This window comes from Chionomys nivalis, chromosome 6 (assembly GCF_950005125.1).
Source record: "Chionomys nivalis chromosome 6, mChiNiv1.1, whole genome shotgun sequence".
NCBI classification, from domain to species: Eukaryota; Metazoa; Chordata; class Mammalia; order Rodentia; family Cricetidae; genus Chionomys; species Chionomys nivalis.
The window spans coordinates 41,557,575-41,575,634 of record NC_080091.1 but is presented as its reverse complement, the minus strand read 5'-3'; the positions used below and the strand labels follow the sequence as shown (position 1 = coordinate 41,575,634).

The 18,060-nt window shown below is 49.3% G+C and overlaps 1 protein-coding gene across 3 annotated transcripts in view; it reads right to left on the bottom strand.

Moving 5' to 3' along the window:
* Positions 1-8,716, bottom strand: part of Afap1 (actin filament associated protein 1) — a 115,800-nt gene extending 107,084 nt beyond the window's left edge. For all 3 annotated transcript variants that reach the window (XM_057772061.1, XM_057772063.1, XM_057772064.1), the window contains exon 1: positions 8,578-8,716. The gene's annotated coding sequence lies outside the window, so the exon portion shown is untranslated. The remainder of the gene's footprint in view (positions 1-8,577) is intronic.
* Positions 8,717-18,060: the final 9,344 nt, after the last annotated feature.

Below are 18,060 nucleotides of genomic sequence, written 5' to 3'. Positions count from 1 at the left end.
TGGTCAGGTGGTGTTTAATCTCAGTACTTGGGAGGCAGAGGCAGATGGATCTCTGTGAGTTCAAGGCCAGCCTGGTCACAAAGCTCCATGTCACAAGTTCCATGACAGCCAGGACTGTTATACAGAGAAACCCTGTCTCAAAAAACAAAACAAAACAAAAAACCATAATAAAAAACTTTATACAAGGATCTAGAGAGAAAAAGTTGGGAAATTCTTCCTGAAAAGGAATACACACAATGGCTCCCTGGGCAGAGCAACCTCCCTGTTATTCCCAGACATCTATAGCAGGTGAGCTCAAGCTTGGCAAGCCCATTGTTGGGCTCTAGTAGAGATTCCCTCATGGAGGCTGACTGGTTACAACACTGGCCATTGCTGATAAGCTCAGCCTCTAGCCCCGTGCTCCCCAGAGGCTGGGGGCGGGGCTGAGATTCTCCACCCTCATCCTGCCCTAAAGCTCCTGGCAGCCAGCCCCAAGCCTGAAGCTGCCTCTATTCTGTCATCTCAGGGTTATGCAACTATGGCTCCAGTAATGCCAAGGTCCTTGGATGCTTTGGGCACTGAGACAGAGTATTAGAAGGGAAGATGTTCCTATCCCCTCCATCGCTCTGAACCAAGAATCGAAACAAGAACCAAATCTGCATTTCTTACTATCACAAGACTATACTTAGGAGGATGGAGGGCAAAGAAGTAGGGATCAGGAGTTGAGGGCAGGGGGTGACTCAAATCCTCCCCTTCCACAATTGCACCCTCACATGCTCTCCCTCTCTCTCCCTGCTCCCACTTCCTGCTTCTGTTCCTCTCCTCTCTCCCTCTCCCCCTGCTTCTCTCCTCTCTCCCCTCTCTCCCTCCCCTTCTCTGCTAAAACATTCAAAGTAATGGCCCCTAGGGATCAGAGCTGGGGTAGACAAGGGTAGGGTTGGCTGCTATGTTTTTGTTTTAAGCTTTGAAGAACTTTTGACTCTTAAAACTGTGTGCTTGTGTAACTGTGTTTAAAATGGGTATTTAATGTTTAAACAAAAATCTGAGACTTGACCCACAAGACGATAGTACTAAGTGTGCATTCCTAAACTTTAGGGAGCCCAGCCACTTTGAAGACATGTGGAAAGCTGTAAATCCTCTCCCAGGAGAAACACACCCACACGCAAAACATTAACACAGGCGTTCAGGGCATTCCTAAGTCCACCAAACTCAGAATCGATCTTAAACTTAAAAGTTTGGGGCTCTTTTTACTCTTACTATTTTCTTCTAAAAGAGGTGAGGGTGAGACTCAGGGCATTGTACACCCTAGACAAGTACTCCACTGCTGAGCTACACCCCAACCCAGATTCCGGTTGATTCTGGTTCCTCATAAAATTCCTTTCAGAGCAGAGCTGTCCTTTGCTACACAGAGATGGCGGCGGGCAGGGAATTGAACTTAAATGAGAAACCATCACAAAGGGCCATGCTTGGTCTTACACTCACTTGGTGGTCCTCTCGAGTGGCCCCTTGCCTGCCCCTTGCCCAGAGACACATTGACTCCCCATTAAGGAGACCAGGCATTATCTACTGGGCTTCCCCTGCGTCTTGAAACAGTGGATACACCGACCGTTAGAGCATGACTGACAGCTGAGCGGGCTGAGTTCATTCCAGAAAGAAGGGGTCCTCCATCTAGCCCTAGGGAAGGCAAGGTCCCAAATTCCCCACCTGGGTGTTTCTTCCACCAACAGAATCTCTCTAAGGACTTCTTGGCAAAACTCTAAGCTCAGCAGGCCACATCGGTGCTCCAAAACAAACCCGAGCTGTAGATGGCTGATCTGTCTCTGATACTGTAAACCTCCACAGAAAGTCAGAACAATATGCCTTTGTTTTCGAAACAGGGTTTCTCCCCATGCAATCTGGCCTGAAACTCTCAATGTAGCCCAGGCAGGCCTGGAACGCATGACATCCTGCTCTGCCTCCAGGGTAAAAGGGTTTGCTACAAAAGCCTGACAGCCTGAGTTTGGTCCTCAGATCCTAGCATGGAAAGGACAAACCTACTCCTGAAGGTTGTCCTCTGGCTTTCATAGTCCAGCACGTGTGCACATGCACACACACACTACACACACACTCATATGTCCAAACACAACGGAATCGCTGTGTCCCTGGCAATTTGTTTAAAGTGTTGGTGCCTCGGTTTACAGGACTGTGAATGGACAGTAATAAAGCAACCTCACAGGATGCTGCAGTAAGAGGACCAGGTGACTTCAGTGGGCAGAATGACTAACCACTGTAAACACCCATGCCCAAACCCTGGAACCTGTGGCTGTCACAATACATAACAAACTGACTCTTCCTGTGTGATCTAGGTGGTCAATCGCAACACATCAGCCTTCAGATCAACTTTGGGTAGAAGAGCAATGTGCATAAGGGATATCACACATCTTTGATAGGAGGCCACAGTCTGATCTGAGGGTCACATGTGGCAGCAAAGGAAAGAAGAAAGGAAGGGAGGGAGGGAGGGAGGGAGGGAGGGAGGAAGGAAGGAAGGAAGGAAGGAAGGAAGGAAGGAAGGAAGGAAGGAAGGAAGAGCTTTTCAGAGTAAATGATGGTCTGGCTGATGGGGAAATGGGAACCTACACCTATGGCTGTAAGAAACGCTTAATGGCCAATGACACATTGAGCCAGGAAGCAGCTCTCTTCTAGAGCTGAGCATCGCTACCCTGACAGTTTGCGCTCAGGAACAGTGTGAGATGGAGTGTGTGTTCGTTGACGCGGTTAACTTTGTGGTCGTCAGAGCAGCAATAGGAAACTAATAAAGAGACATCAGCTGTGAGAGAAATAGAGTAGCCAGCAGTGTGGCGTTCAGTGACTTCCTTAAAGCTAGAGGCAGGGCTGGGGGCTAGGATTTCATGTAATAGCAAAGCACTTGCCTAGCAAGCCCAACCTCCTGGGTTCAGTTTCAGTGACACACACAGGCACACACATGCGCGCGAGCGCACACACAAACATGCACGCACACACGCACACACACACACACACACCACAAAAGGGAGGGATGGCCACATTCCACCCAAAACAACAAATCTTGGTCTTCCTTACAGTCACCAATTTCTGGAATTCTGATTTGCCTAGGGCACTACAACCTTTAAGTTTCCCAGAATGCACTGCCTTTCCTATACCCTGCAAGTCCAGCAATACCAGTGTTCCTGGGAAATTGAAGCATCAACCCCCATAGGAAAGAATGGCTGTGCTCAACTGGAGTACAAGTCTGCTCTCCTGCTGGACTGGGCCTGCTTCTTCCTGTCTGAGTCACTGGTCACAGTGCTGAGCCACAGCACTGCGCCTCCCCACACCACAGAAATTCTGTGTGTCTGTCGACGCTCATAGGACGGTGCATGCTAGCATTCGCATTTTTGGACAGAAATTCTTTGAAGCCCACTGCTGAGTTTGTGAGCCTCTCTGTTCTTCTGTTAGAACACTAGGGCAACAAAAGTATTCATTAGGAGCTGGTGAAGAAATATGGACAGGCAGACAGCTGGGCCTGAGACACTGTACACCTTCCAAGAAGTCTTGGGGAGAGAATGGCCCAATCAAACCTCGTGTTACAAGAGCTGGACCCAGCCTGACACTTGCTCCTCACTAGTGGGACACTGAGTTGTAACAAGTGGCTGCTTTCCTGGCCTTGGCCTCTGACTACCTTGACCTTTGCCTTCCCCAGTCTCCAGCAAGGTCCCTTAGGAGCCAAAACATCAAGAAAGAAATCAGTCATTAAAAGGAGCAGCTTGTAATCTGAGTGGTGGTGGCACTCAGGAGGCAGAGGCAGGCGGATCTCTGAGTTCATGGCCAGCCTGTTCTACAGAGTGAGTTCCAGGACAGCAAGGGCTACACAGAGAAACCCTGTCTCAAGTAAACAAAAACAAAAAGGAATGTGCTTGTGGCTTTGAACTATTACAGAAACCATCAAAAGTTCAGTCTCTTTTTGTCTCTCTGTCTCTGTCTCTGTCTCTGTCTCTCTCTCTCTCTCTCACACACACACACACACAACAGAGACTTGTTTTCACATGAACCACATAACCAAACTGGAATTTGAACTTGATGATTTCCCCAAAATGTCTCTCAAATGGTACCCATCATTCAGGATTTAAAACAGTGCTAAGGAAAGTTTCCTGACAGCACATCCTGGACACTGCGTGTCTATAGAAAAGCAGAGGAACTCGAGACTTGATGCAGCATTCTCTTATAACTTTGGCAACATAGTATTTTAAAACTTACAAAAAAAAATCCTCTGTCTTGTAGTTGATCTTCCAAACAATCTCCTTGTTTTTGTTCGTTGGTTGCTTGTTTTTAGGGTATTACTAAGACCTAATGCGCTTGCACAGATCAAGGAACTGAAATTGCAAGAACCTGACTTAAAAAGCCTTGTTAGGGCTGAAATCTAACTCAGGACCCTCCTGGAGAACGACAGGAAGTTATCCTTAATGCCACTGACATCTACATCCTGTCAACACACAGGAAGGTTCTGGGACCAACTGCAATAACAGACACAGGAACCTAATGATGGAAAAGGTAACCCAGGAAACCCTGGGTGGTAGAGACAGCACAGACCTAGACATACAGTCTGAGAAAAGTCACTCCTCCACTGTTATGGATCACAGAGGTATCAAACTCCAGAAAAAGGGGAAGTGACATCATGGTTTAAACCTTCCTGGCAGTCGCAGAATTATCCCAGACACTGTGCAGACAGATGGTCCCTAAACAACATGATGTGTTTGGTGATGGGTGAACACGGGCAAGAGGACCATACTGAGACTGTCCAAATCTAACTCTGCCCCTGTGCAGTCTCCACAGAGAGCCCTGCCGCTCCATCTGCACAGAAATCAAGGTGGCTACAAACAAAAAGTACTCATCACAATGAGCCTGAGGGGGCTAGGGTCAAGTTAATTATTTAAAAAGAAAGAAAACCGCAGAGAAAATCCAGAGGACTTTAAAGACGCCTCATAAAGTAGACTTCCCCTGCACAGCAAATCATGTGGAGAACTGAGGAGACAAAAGAGATTCAAGCTAAAAGGGGGATATATTCTGAGTAAATGTTGCAGTGAGGAGCATCACCCGTGGACGGGATTGCCATTATTACTTTCAATCCCTGTCATTATCGAAGTAGCTGAGAGAACTGTGTCCTTTCTATAGACAGACACCAGACCAGAAGAAACACTACACACCGAATTCTCACCTCACCGCATAGGCACACAAACTAGCATTGAAGGGTTGGTTTCTCCTCCGGAACTTCTCCTCCCAACCCTAACTGTCTGGTGACTCTTTACATGCACTAAGATGAAATAAGACTTCCAACATTTAGACAGAGCCCAAGATATCTACTCAGGGCACTCTCAAAGTTCCATTTGCTTCAGAGTCTCCCAGATAAAATCTCAGCTATAAACTGGGACCTGGAAATGCACACAGTTGGCAGGCTTCATGTGACAACAGACCAGCAGATGCTCTTGAAAACAGATCCACACCCAACGGCTTCATTAAGGGAGAAATATGATACAATGAGGATGCAAACAAAACACAATGATAAAGGGTTTGCAAAGGGCTGGAGTGATGCCTTGGGGATAAGAGTGGTACGGTGACTGAGGGGCAGCTCATGGTCAGCAGTGCTGGCTGCTCTTGCAGGGGATTAGTTCCCAGCACCCATACCAGGAGGCTCACATCGGCTTGCAATTCCAGATCCAGGGGATCTGACGCCCTCTTCTGACCTCTGAAATCATTCCAGCATGTGCACACACATACACACACACAGAGGGGGGTATAAATCTTCAAAAAGGTCAAAAATTTAATTCTAATTTTTAAAAAAGTATGCAAGACAACACCTAAAAGTGCAAGCTCCCATCACAGACACCCAACATTTTAAAAAAATTGTTACTTAATGTTTATGGGTGTTTTGCCTCCATGTGTCTGTGTACCACATGCACGCAGTGCCCATGGAGGCCAGAGACAGTGTTGTATACCCTAGAGCTAGACCGTGTGGGTGTAAGAACTCAAACCTAGGTCCTTTGCAAAGCAGCCAGTACCCCTGACTCTGAGTCTTCCCTTGGCCCTTGCACAGCCTTTGTAAAAAAAAAAAAAAAAACCAAAAAACTGAGAAGCAAAGAAGTAACTTATTCTTTAGACTACATTTTTCAAATATCCCCTGTATTTATACCTTTGCCACAGGCCAACTTCCCTCTACTATATTTGGTTAAAAGAATGAAGGGTTTAAGGGCCAAGAATGTTCTTTAAAATTGTCTAGTTTAAGACCCTCAAAGGTGAGAAGGCTAAAATACAGAGAAGAAACTACCCAGAAACAGACAGTTAATCAACTTCAGGGCCAAAATTAGACTTAATAAACTCTGTTCAAGTACTCTACATCATAAAACATCCCAGTCAGACAGAAAAAAAAATGCTTTGGAGATTCAAGGCTTTGTAGCTTTAAAACAACATGAAAATACCTGGATTTGTGGTGTAGACAAAGGACTTCTCATTTGACCCTACCTCCTGCCTGCTCCAGGCTCAGACTGGGTCTGTGTCTATCAGAGCATTTTTCAAGCTATGTCAGGTAACCACTTTTGGCCCGAACTCACAATGTCCCTTTAATTCACAGGGTAGGTCCTGAAGGACACAACTAATTCAGGAGGTCTCTGGGAGAAAGTACTGAGAGGCAAAGGCTGGCAAGAGCTAAGCACCCAGAGATGAGCTGGTGGAAGGGCAGAGACTAAGTGTGGATTTATAACGAGGCCACGATGGCTAGAAGCTCAGTTTTCTTTGTATCCCTGCTATTAGACATGGGCTATCTTTTAGAACAAATTGCATGTTGCTTATTGAAACTCCTTGCTCCAACTGCCGCCTGCCCTCTCCTCTCCAGAAAACCACTATCCTGATTTCAACACACACACACAACAACAACAACAACAACACCAACACCGCCACCACCACCATCATCATCATCCCTGAGATATGACAAGTGGATTTTAAAAGGATCTATCGGTAACTAATGAATGGCTTCTACTTTAGTTAGTAACTGAGGAGAGCCCAGCCCGAGGGGCAGCATCATCAGGTCCCCTCCCTAGACCTCACCCCAGGGCCGCCTTCATAAATCTGATCTCCAACTGTAACTGCTTTGGCTTGGTTCCCTGGGTGTGGATTTTCTTGATTCAAATGCACTCTGCAGCCCGCCAAGTTCTTGGGAGAGTTTCCTCCACTTGCCAGGCGCTGGCTGGGAGCTACAAGTCAACTCTGGCTTTCCAGATTTTTTTTTTTCCAACGGAAGAAATCAAGAAACAGAGGGCAAAAAGGCTCCCCTCCCTTCAATCAGCACGGCTCCTGGGTAAGAAACTCCATGGCTGAACTGCGGCTCCCAGCACAGTGACAGCCCCACGTTCCCTAGGGACCCGCAGGGTAAAGGGCACGGATCGTGGGCAGACTACTCTGGGAGCACGCGCAGCGTGTTCCTTCCTCCCCCCTTTCTCGCCCCCCTCCCCACGGCGCTTCAGCTCAATGGGCAAGGACAATACCGATACATTGAAGAACGGGTGGCAGTGGTCCTCTTCAGGCCAACTGTGCCCAGCACGCACAAGGCTTGGCTCACATCACCGAAACGCCAGTGTCCAATGTGCACCCAAAGCGGGGGCTGGGACTGGCAAAGCCTGGGTTGACAAGCCATGGGACACAGGAAAGACCCACACACACTAGCGGGGGAACCAGAATCCCACGCGTGCATGTACACGCTGTCACCCTCAGAAACACACGAACTCAGTCGTATCAATACAGGACAGAAACAGCTTTTCCACCCGCGAGCTTCCCCACACACAAAGTCCACGCAGTTACCTCCGGAGCCACCCACCACATAGGGGACTAGGAAGGAAAGGCCTCACACAAGGGTTCCTCCCAAGTCCCTCTCAGTGACAGTCAACCAGTTACAGATAAGAGGAAGGGCCAAAAGAGCCCACTCGAAGGGTGACCAGGACCTGGAGGCGCAGAGCCCTGGTGCCACCCGGCAGCGAGACAATACCAGGGCGCACGGACTCGCGAATGCTCGGGTCCATCTGCGCTGGTCCCTTCGGGGTCCCCGTCCTTCCAAAGCACAAGGCGGCAGCCACAATCCCTCAGCGCTTCGATCTGACCCGCTTCGGTCGACTGCCGAGCCAGAGACCACAGTCCAGTCTAGCGACTGCCCCAGAAAGTCCGAAGACGTGGTCTGCCCTTTGGATATCCGATGCCAGGATCTATGCCCAATCCCTGGAAAACCATTCCTGCCCGCCGACTCTCCAACCTTGTCTGAGAATCTTGCAGAGCCTCGGGGACCCTACCTAGCCTTGGGGACTCTGTCCTGTCCAGGGACCCTACTTAGCCCAGGAGACCCTATCTAGTCCTGTATAGGGACCCTGCTCTCTCCGGGGAGACTCTGCCCTGTCAGGAGTCCATGGTCAGCCCTGTCTAGCACCCTGAAGAACCTCGGGGACCCTACCCTGCCCAGTCCTATCTAGGGACCCTGCCCGGCCTGGATATCCTGCCTGAAGACCTTGCCGGGGGACATCCTGGGACACCTGGCCCCTTTTGGGTTCAATGCCGCCGCCGCCTCACCTCAGGATCTAGTGGCTCAGAACAGCCGAGAGGAGCGCAGCCCGCGGAGAGCCAGCTGCCTCAACAATGGAGCCCGGGGCGGGGCCCTGCGCGGCTCAGTGATCGCCTCCCTGTCGGGGCCAGGCGCAGAGACAGCCGGTGTGAGCTGTGGCCGGAGGACTCTGCGCAAGCGCGACAGGCCCCGCCCTCCACCAGAGTCCCGCCCCCCCGTAGCCTCAGGAACCGCCCTCTAGCCAATGGAGAGGGAGCTACGCAGAGGGGGCGGGGCCTGGAGGAACAAAGAGAGGTTGGGCGGGGCCGTGGGTCGGGGCCAGCGTGTGGGACCCTTCACTGACCTGATTTAGCCGCTGGGCTCAGCGCCCACGTGGACTCGATTCAGCTGCCTCCAGTGCTCATCCCAAACCTAGAATTCTGGTTTCTAAAGCTGAGAGCCAGAGACCTGCCTGTTTGACAGAAAAGGAAACAGGCTCAAGGAGCACGATCTCTTGTCATCCGTATTTCGATTCTCAAAGTCTTGTCAGTCTTCTAATCATTCAGCAAACATTTCCAAGCGTGTCGGTATCGTTAAGAGCGGAAGGAAAGTGAATTTGGGCCCTCCCTTTAGGAGTTGTGCCTAGCAGGTCCGTTTCTCTGCCGCACTTTAAGAACCCAATGTTAGTCTCGTCCTTCAGAGCTTTGGGTTTCGTAATCTCTCGCCAGGCATGACCCCTCCCCGCCTACCATCCCCATTTATCCACTTCTTTTAAAATCCGCGGACGCCTTAGAGGATTCTTCTGGAAAGTATCCCTACAGCATCTCGAGTTTCCTTCTATCTCACAACCTGCCTCTCCTCCCCTCCAGGATTTCCCCTCTGCCCCATAGGGCAAGGCTACCAGGGCTGGAGCCAGCATCCTTCTCCCGGTATGAATACACTGACCAGGAACCTCTTCCACACACACAGTCACTGCAGGATCCAATCTAGCCGGCGGTGACCTCCACTAGATACCAGTTGGACTGCACAAAATTCACAAACTGCTTACTACCAAAACAGCTTCCACAGACAGTTCAGTCTGCCACACCTTGGAGAGCTGCCTCTCAGCACACAGGAGTCCAGACAGAGCCTCATGCTCCGCCAATCAACAGGTGATCTGCTTGCCCAGGCCCTGTGGCCTCTTGATCCAGCCCATTCTGAGAGAAGAGAAATTATCCTCAGGCATGGGTTTGATTAGTGTGGTGGTAGGTGCTAATTGCCAACTTATTGTGACAACCTATGAAGGGTTATTTCATCTCTGGGTATACCTGTACAGAGAAATTCCCTAGATTTTGGTTGAGGTGGGAAGACCGGCACTAAATGTGGGTAGCACCATTCACTGGGCCTGGTCACTGTTTTTATAAAGGAGCTGTCTGAGCTCAGGTATGATGTGACCAGATGCCTCCGGAAAAATAGCTAAGACACTCGGGGACAGCCTCCTGAAATAAGGGCCTGGACTGGGACAGAGCAGCAAAGTACTGAATTGTCATGCCCATGTTTGGGAAAACGGGGGGGGGGGGGGCACGGATAAAGGGAGTCAAAGAAGAGAGGGGGGAGGGGACGGAGGGGTTAGAGAGGGCAGAGTGGGAAAGAGTACAGTCGAGGTGGCTGTGACGGCCTAGAAGGTTTTAAGAGCGGGAATTTCTACAGCCAGCCAACCCAGTCTGTGTTACCCTATCATCCTGGCATCAGGAGGTGTCCTGTCCTCCACTAGCTTCAGGTCTGCCTTGTGTGAGCAGACAGGAGTTCAGGGAGGGTTGGGGAGTGGCTGGTTCAGGCTGGAGTCAGGAAAGGGCTGCAAAGGAGTCCTCCAGAACCTCACACACTCTTCTGTCTGGAGTTCAAGCAGTGCAACCCAAGTTTTAGAATTGGTTTATCTAAGGTGACAGGTGGGGTTGACATCTGCATAGATTTCTGGCCAACTTACTCCACAGCAATAAGATGGAGATGTGTATCACAGCTCATGCAAAATGCCTTTCCTTACTTCTTTTTGAGCCCTCTGCACTGACTCTGGTCTGTGCTGTACTGAGGCATTAATCTTTGTCCTGGCTCTGGGATCAGGTCACCTCTTTCTCCTTCATGTTTGGCTTCCTCCTTCACAACCGAATGAGGGACAAGAAGGCCTCTGAGGCCCCTTCCACGCATGTGCCTTGGCTTCACTGAGGATCACTATGACTTCAGTTAAACTCTCCATCCTTCCTCTGGTAAGCTCTCCATCCTTCTTCTGTTAAGCTCTCCATCCTTCCTCTGGTAAGCTCTCCATCCTTCCAAACACACATTTGGCCAAGGTTGACCTGGCATTAGTGGGTGAGCTATGTATGCTTCTTGACCAACACCCAGACCCTTGTGCTAACTAGTAGTTTACTTATGACTGTTCCACCACCACCCACCCCTAACGACGGCCACCACATGCACCTGTCTGTGTTGCTGACTTTGATCCTGTATGGAAGGTAGACGAGAGGGCCAGGAACAGGGGGCAGGGCTTAGAGCCCCCGGGTCCCAGCTTGAATCCCATAACTCCCTTATGCTGCAACAGCTCAGCATCCTCCTGCGTCAGCCTCTTGTATGCTGGGTCTGGCCAACAAAATTTCTTTCTTTCTTTCTTTCTTTCTTTCTTTCTTTCTTTCTTTCTTTCTTTCTTTCGTGTGTGTTTGAAACAGATTCTCATGTGTACCTCAAACTGGCTTTGAACTCTGTAGTTATCAGAGATAAGCCTGAACTCCCAATCTTTCTGCCTTAGCCTCCCAAGAGCCGGGATTAGAGGTGATAAGAGGTGTGAGCTGAGCCACCATGCCCAGCTTAGTTTCTTGAAGATAGCTTTGTCGGTTCTGATTCTTTTCAGATTCCAATGCAAATTGTCTTTCTCTAATTACATTTCACATGACACCACCCCAAATCCAACAGGACTCCTGAGAACGCTAGCAAACTCATGGCATCATGTTCCAGTGTGCCCGGGAACAATGCAACAAATGGTTGCTTGTCTAATTCAAGCAATATGTGTGTGCTGTGTTCATTTATACAATTCCATTTTTTTAGAGTTTAAGGATTCCTTCAGGGGCTAGATGGATGGCTCAGTGGTTAAGAATGCTTACTGTTCTAACAAAGGATCAGAGTTCAGTTGCGGCATTTTACAAACACCTGTAACTCCAGCTGGGTCCTTCTCAACCTTTCTAATGCTGTGACCCTTTAATACAGTTCCTCATATTGTGAGACCCCAACCATAAAGTTATTTCATTATTACTTCATAACTGTAATTTTGATACTGTTGTGGATCTTAATGTAAATATCCAAAACTCAGGATTTCTGATATGTGATCCCTAAAGGGGTTGGGGTCGAGACCCACAGATTGAGAACCACTGCTCCAGCTCTAAGGGTTCTGATGCCCCCTTCTGGACTCCATGAGTACCTGCACAGAAGCACACAAACAAAAGCTTTCCTAGCTAATACAACAGTCTATAGAGACGTTTATGAGATATATCTGTCTTAAAATCCCAACACTGAGGAAGCAGAAGCAGGAGGATTCCCAGTCTAATCAGTGAGTCCCAGGATACTGAGAGACTTTGTCTCTACAACAACAAAAACAAAGGCAAGAATGCAGAGAGATGAGAGGGTGGTTAAAAACGCCAGCTAGTTACTCTTGCGGAGGACCCAGGTTTGGTTACCAGCACCCACAAAGCTGCTCATAACCATCTGTAACTCCAGTGCCGTGTGATCAAAGCCTCTTCTGACCTCCACAAGCGCCAGACATACACACGCTGCACAGACAGACATGCAAATACAACATCGACACTAATAAAGGTAAGTAAATCTCTTTTTGAAAAATTAAATAATGACATCCAAAGTTGACCTCTGGCTGCCACACATGCACAGCCACATCCACACTCACACATGTGTGCATGCATACACACAACATGTCACTTTGAGGGGTGTTAGGGTCTTCAGCTCAGGAAGGAAAGCAGGTGACCTCTGTCATTCCTGAAGCCTGGTTCAGCCATGGGTGCCCAGTGACACACCAACCTCCCCACTCCGTTGGTCAGAGGTGCCCTTGTGCTGGGAACAGGCTTCCCAATTGGGACTGAGCCAGGCAGCCCGACTCAGTCCTTGAACAGAACAAGAGAGCAGATTTCCCTGCCCCAGAATTCTGTCTGCTTTGGGAGGACAAGCCTAGCTTCTGGAAGGATTCACAACTAATGTAATTTGTCTAAACGGAGTGAAGGTGACCTGTGGGCTTTCTTCACCTCTGAGAGGCATCCAGGGAACCTGAATGGTTAGAAGGGCTGACCCCGAGCAGCTCTCAGAGGCCAACACATGGGGATGGGAGTACTCACTGCCGAGAGGCTCGGAGCGAAGGCAGGGTCAGCGGCTTTGGAAGGAGGCAGGGAAGGATGAGGCTGGGGTCAAGACCATGAGGCCATCTACCCAATAGAGGCATGACTGTAAGAAGCCTCAGAGATGCTTGTTGTCCTCTGGGACTTGGGTCATCTCAGGTCTTATAAAAATCACATGACAACGCAGACTCAGGACTCCACGGCAGGGTTCCCTGGAAGGAATGTCATTCGCCACCCAGAAAACAGACACCACCCTCATTAGGCATGCCCATCTGTCCCTATAACTGCCTCACTCAGTTCACCTACTGATAGGAAGTAAGGGCTCCTTCTCATGCATCTTGGAAGATGTGACCTTTCAGGACACAGCCAGCTCTTCCTACCACCTGCTATGCAGGCAAATGAGGATTTTCTTCTAGCAGGAGACATAAAGATCCAGCAGCCATAGCCAGCCTATGGGGGCCCACAGGACCAACTCTGCTCAGGAGAGGACAGGCATCGCTCCCACACATTCAGCTAGGTACCCCTGGGTGTGTGCATGGTGCCCTTCGCAGGCCGCTGTGAGGACCCCGTTTCCCTTGAGAGGGAATGAGGAGGAGGCAAGGCACATGGCATGGCAGGCTAAGCCAGACCACATCCTAGTCCTGGTGATACAGATTTTAGGTGAACTAACAGGCTCACCGAGTTCTACCCAGGTAGGACCTGGGTCCAGCTTTGAGGTGAGGATAGGTGGCCATCTTTGAAGACTGTTTTGTACTAAAGCAATTAGGTTACATCCTCCAGCTCAGTGGTTCTGGTTTGGCACTGGACATGGAGATGTGTCTTAGTTTGATTTTTATTTTTATGATAAAACCCCATGACCCAAAGCAGCTTGGGGAGGAAAGGGCTTATTGGCTTGTATGTCCTGGTCACAGTCCATCACTGAGGGAGTCAGGGCAGGAGGGAACAGAAACTTGGAGGCAGGAACTGAAACACAGACCACGGAGGAAGGCGCTTACTGGCTTGCTCCCCAGGGCTTGTTCAGTTAATTTTTTATGTACTCCAGGAGCACCTATCCAGGGGTGGCACCACCCACAGGGAGGGACCTCCTGTGTCCATCAATAATCAAGAAAATGCCCAATAGGCTTGCCTACATGCCAATCGTATGGAGGCATTTCCTCAGTTGAGGTTTTCTCTTTCCAGAATGACTCTACCTTGGGTCACGTTGACAGAAATCTATCCAGCACGAGGTGGGTTGGCACCCGGGAAATGAACAAGCAGCCTCCGTCTACAGTGGGTGCATTGGGGACCCCAGTAGGTATTGTCCCTGGTCCATCCTCCACCTCAGTGTGTCTTTTCCCTTCTGGTTTTACAGCAGCAGGCTCTGTGAGGAGCATAGGCAGGCCAAACACTCAGGATGGCCCCTGGCTTGTGGTTTGACTCTCCTAGCTTCTCCAGTTCTGTATCCTTGCCTACTCTACTCCTTTCCTGACCACCCTCCCTCCACCATGGCCTCTGCAAGTCGAGGCTGCTGACTAGATAACCCTTACTCTTGGAGCTTCCTGCCATCCAAGGGAGGGCCCAAGGCAGAGCATAGTGCCTTGCTGGATGAGGTAGGGATTTGAAGTGTCTGGGCTGTTCTGTTCAGAGGAGTCAGGTCTGCACGGAGGACAGCTGGGCAGTCATCCCACAGCAGAGAACTGGGAAACTAGCTCTCAGATTACCAGACTGGCCTGTAATCACAAAGATCTGCCTGCTTCTGCCTCCTAAGTGCTGGGATTAAAGGTATGAGCCACCACCACCCAGTTTGTTGTTCTTGTTCTTGTTTTTGAGGCTTATGACTAGGGCTGGTGGCCGAGGGCTACTGGCCAGCTTCGACACTGGGTCAGTCACTGGAGAAAGCAAGGGAAGGTAAGAGGCTCGGGACTTCTAACCCACTCCCAGGGAGCAGAGTGGCAGCCACGTGTTGTTGCCCATGGCTATGATGTAATCAGCTGTGTGTAGGTAGCAAAGCCACAAACCAAAAAGGACCAGGTGTGGAAGCTGCCAACCAGTCAAGCCCAAAGAAGTATTCAGAGGTAGCACGCCTTGCACTGTGCCTCTCCTCAGCTATGCCCTGACCCAGACAAGGTCCCTGACAGTGCACCAACGACACAAATGAGTTCCCAAGTCCGTGGTATCTCCCCAGTGAAAGACTTAAAGGGTCATGGGGAGGGAGAGGTCATAGGAAGCCAGCCTGTGAGACAGAAGCTAGGAAAGCCACCTGGAGTCGCCACTGGCATGAGACAGAGCCCTCAGCTCATGGAACAGTGATGAAACTAAATTGGATCAGGGTTGCCCAGTAAATCTCCTGCAGGGCCTGGGAGGCTGGTGGATTTTTGCTAGTGGGGAAGAAGCCCTCTAATGCTTTCTGGTGATCAGAGGTCATGGGATTATAGTCTGCCAACTGTCGCAGGGGCAAATATGCTTTTGTTTTGCCTTTGAGGGGAAAAAAGGTCTCACATAGTCCAGGCTGGCCTTGAACTTCTTTCTGATCTCACTCTCTGGCATTACTAGCATGTAGCATCATATCTGGATGATGAGGGTCCTTGGGATTCAGGGACCCAGAGTTCTGATGGCAGCTGTCACCATTGGTAAAGGATGAGGGCCTCATCACACATCCTCACATCTGGAGCAGACAGTACACTATGGATCCTGTCAAAGGACCAGATGTGCAAATACTTTCGTCTAAACGGGAACAGCAGTGAGGACAGTGGCACTGGGGCTGCCCAGCCACAAGCCACGTGTGACTACTTAGCTTTACACAGATTGTCATTTAAAATTAAGCCACAGTGGTCATATTTCATATTGATAAGTGGCAGGCCAGATAGCATGACTCTAGAATGCTCCCATCATCACATAGAGGAATGGGGGCCATGCTGGTCTAGCATCTTCGTGACAGTTTGGAGTGGGCACGGGAGGTGGTTGAGGGCTTACCTGGTCATAAAACATCCTAGGACAGTCATTATGTGTGTCGGATTAGTCATGTGCAAGTCTGCGCCTGCAGTCTCAGAGCTAGATAAAGGGCCAATCGGTGAACTGATGAAGCACTTCCAGGGGTGCGGGAGCTCCAAAAAGTGCTGGAGCTGCAAAAATAAGGGGCCTATGTTTCATCCCCAAACCCACATTTAAAACAAAATATAAAACAAACAAACAAACAAAAACACAGAAACAGCAATGTTGCTGTAATTCCAGCACTGGGGAGGCAGGGACAAGAAGATCTCCAGTGCTCACTAGCTAGTCACTGTAGCCTAAACAGTGAGCTCTAGGTCCTGGTGAGAGATTCTGTCTCAAAAAACAAGGTGGAGAATTCGGGCTTGGTACTGTAAACCTGGTCAGGAACCTGTGCCTGGGGAGGTCGTGGCCCTGTGGGAACCTGCTGCTGTTGCTTTGTGAAACGGGCATGGCATCGAGTTGCCTTCTAAGTAGCCATGTTTATAACCATGGATTAATGCTGCTCTCACCAGAGAAGCTCTTCTTTGTAGTGGGCTACCATTAGTGCAGAGACTCAGACTGATTGCTCAGCTATACACAGGACATCAATGTGACCTCCTCTAAGGCTCTGGGAAGGTTGTGGGGGAGAGAGCAGAAAGAATGTAAGAGTCAGGATGGGAGGAGCGCTAAGAAATGGTGTCTTCTGGACATGTAGTGGCTGCTGCACCCATAGGCTCATGGCAGTGCTGGCTGTGTGAGATTTACAGAAGTCTCAGCCCATCACCATTCCAGCATGGATGGGGAGGTATTCTTTTGCCCCACCCCTCCCTGAGTAGCTAGAGGCAATTAATGGTTGCTGCAGGTGTGTGTGTGTGTGTGTGCATGCATGTGTGTGTGTGTGTGAGAGAGAGAGAGAGAGAGAAAGAGAGAGAGAGATTCCTCAGTGAGTGGTGTAGCCATTGGCAAGTTGCTCCTACTCAAGTAAATACCCACCACACACATTCCCATCTCTACAGAGAGCAATGCAAGCAACACTACACGCGTGTGCACGCACACACACACACACACACACACACACACACAAAGATACATATAAAGTAGAACCAGAAAGGTGGTTCCACTGGTAAGAGCACTTGCCACTGAGCCTAATACCCTGAGGTCAATCCCAGGGACCCCCCATATTGGAAGGAGACAACTCCCCCAAGTTCTCCTTTATTCTCCATGCATGCAATTAGCATGTGCACCTCCCACAGCATAGAAATTTATATTAAAAATTTTAATTCATTTTTAAATTTAAATTAATTTTAATTTATTAATAATTATATTTATTTATTAACATTGGCATTAATAATTAATGTTAATTAAATTAAAATTTATAATAAAAAGTTATGAAGGTCAGCGAAGGACTTAGTGGTGAACAGCTGAGATTTGGCAAGAAGGGGAGGACATGAGAGGGAAACACATTATATGAATGTGCGTGCATGTGTGTGTGTGCATGCACTTGTGCACGCCCATGTAACTGAGGAATAATAAATACAATTTTTTTTTTTTTTTGGTTTTTCGAGACAGGGTTTCTCTGTGGTTTTGGAGCCTGTCCTGGAACTAGCTCTTGTAGACCAGGCTGGTCTCGAACTCACAGAGATCCGCCTGCCTCTGCCTCCCGAGTGCTGGGATTAAAGGCGTGAGCCACCACCGCCCGGCAATAAATACAATTCTTAAAAATAATAAGATAGAGAGCAACCAGGGAAAACTCCCAATGTCAACCTCTGGTCTCCACAACCAGGTCGTACCTGTATATTCATACACACACAAGACTGTGGTACACACAGAAAGGTACGAGGAAGGTACTTGAGGAATCTGGGAATCTGAAGCAGGCTGGTGACTTTGAGTCGGCAAAGAGCCCTGTGGGAGCCATTTCTAAGAGCAGCTGGGAAGAAGAGCAGGGCTTACCTGGGAGAGAAACCAGTGTGCAAGACACAGCCATGCTACCCAGAAAGTGCAGGATAAGCAGAATGTGTTGTGACATTCAGCTGCCCAGTAGGGACAGAAATGCCCAGGGACACTGAGGCTGGAGCCAGGGCTCAAGGCTGCTAGCCATTTGGCACTACTAGATTGCTGTTCTAAGGTTTTGCTCTTGGTTGTGGGGTGACAATAAGGCACTTGGAAAATGAGTGGTAAGTGTTGTATGAACCACAA